Source organism: Impatiens glandulifera, chromosome 6 (genome assembly GCF_907164915.1).
Source record: "Impatiens glandulifera chromosome 6, dImpGla2.1, whole genome shotgun sequence".
Classification (NCBI taxonomy): Eukaryota; Viridiplantae; Streptophyta; class Magnoliopsida; order Ericales; family Balsaminaceae; genus Impatiens; species Impatiens glandulifera.
This window is the reverse complement of record NC_061867.1, coordinates 45,632,697-45,634,547: the sequence shown is the minus strand read 5'-3', so window position 1 is coordinate 45,634,547 and position 1,851 is coordinate 45,632,697. Positions and strand designations below refer to the sequence as shown.

Here is a 1,851-nt window from a genome sequence, read left to right as displayed (position 1 = left end):
TGAAAGTCGTCGAGGTAGATGTTCATTTCAGATCTGATAAACAGTTATGTTCATGTTTACATTTTCTTCATTTCAAAACCTGTTCATATTTGGTTCATATTTGGTTCATATTTGTGGGTTCATATTTGTTATTTGGTTCATATTTGACCATTTCGTTAAGTGTGGTTCATTAATGGGTTTTGCATATAATCTTGGATCATATGAGTTCCGTTTCAGGGAAGATTCGCTAAGGACTTACCGTTTCGCTAAGTGCTTAGCGTTTCGCTAAGTGCTTAGCGTTTCGCTAAGTGCTTAGCATTTCGCTAAGTGCTAAGCACTTAGCGAAACGGATCTTGTCTGTCTTCATCACCGGTGAGACTGAGCTCAGGATTCCTAAAGGCTCCAGTTATAGCCATGAATCCCAGTTAGAGCCATGAATCCTTTGATGGTTGCAAAAGCCTTAGGTGGAAAGCTTACATGGTATGTATCATGTATGTATGTATGTAATGTAAGAAAATAAGAGTATAATTGAAATTTGTTTGTTTGATTGATTGTAGTTTCGAGAGGGATTGGCTACGGAAAGATCTGAACGTGATTGGGTTTGGGTTGATCGGATGGTTAGCACCTTACAGTATTCCGGCGATCAACGGACTCTTTCCAGCATTGGGACTGAGCAATTAAAATATATTTCTGTTTCTTTCTAATATTAATATACATAAACAAGTAAACAAACAGGTTAGGCTGGTTACTTGACACTTGAGATTGTTCTTGGCATTGACTTTTGGACAAATTGGATTCAAGGGCAGGACTGAAGATTACTTCAGTAAATAAATAAATTAATTCTAATTAAGAAAATAATAATATGTAAAAAGTGAACTACTTTCTTTGGTATTTGTTAATGAATGTTTAAGCTGCTTTTGGTATTTGTTAATGAATGTTTAAGCTGATTTTGTTTCATTTCTTTCTATACCATTTCATTTATGCATCAAACTAAAACATAACCATTTCTCTACAAATGAACATTTGATTTATGCAAAAGTAAAAAAAACAAACAAACATTTTCTATACCATTTCATTTATGCATCAAATTAAAACATAGCCATAACAAACATTTTCTATACCATTTCATTTATGTATCAAATTAAAAATAATCATTTCTCTACAAATGAGCATTTGATTTATGCAAAAGTAAAAAAAAAAAAACTATAAAAACACCATCTGTGGGAATTAAACCCACAACCACATGGTTAAAAGCCACGCACTCTACCAGCTGAGCTAAGACAACTCATGTTAAAATATTTAGCGAAACGATAAGTCCTTAGCGAAACGGGAAGTCTTTATCGAAACGGGAAGTCCTTAGCGAAACGGTAAGTCCTTAGCGAAACGGGAAGTAAACCCTAAACAACAGTGATTCGAAGATGCATAAACCAAACATCAATAAACTTGAAATATCATAAGATAAACGTACCAAGTGGAATAGTGCTCGTGCTCGTCGTGAAACTCATTGTCGTTTCGCCGCCGTCGCCGCCGATCGCCGCCGCCTAGTTTAGAGAGAAGGAGGAGAAGAACGGGAAGAGAGAGAAGGAGAAGAAAAGAAATGAAAAAAAATGAGGGAAGTTATATTAAATAGTAAGGGTAATTTGGACATTTCACACATTTTCACTTCGCGAAACACTAAGTGACTTAGCGTTTCGCGACAAGGGCAAAATTCGTTCAAAAAAAATAAAATCACCACGAGCGCAATTAAATTATCAAATTACCACCAGGTCAAATAACCCAGTCTTTAAGGTCATTTCGTCAAATTTCCCCTGCTTATATTCCATTATATCTAAAAGTTATTTCTTAAAAAAAACAAAAGGTTCTTTTTTTATA

General features: G+C 34.8%; 1 non-coding gene across 1 annotated transcript; it reads right to left on the bottom strand.

Annotated features, from left to right (window-relative positions):
• Positions 1-1,191: 1,191 nt before the first annotated feature.
• On the bottom strand, positions 1,192-1,264 carry TRNAK-UUU. The gene has a single exon. It is a non-coding gene; the product is annotated as a tRNA-Lys (tRNA).
• Between the last annotated feature and the right edge of the window lie 587 nt (positions 1,265-1,851).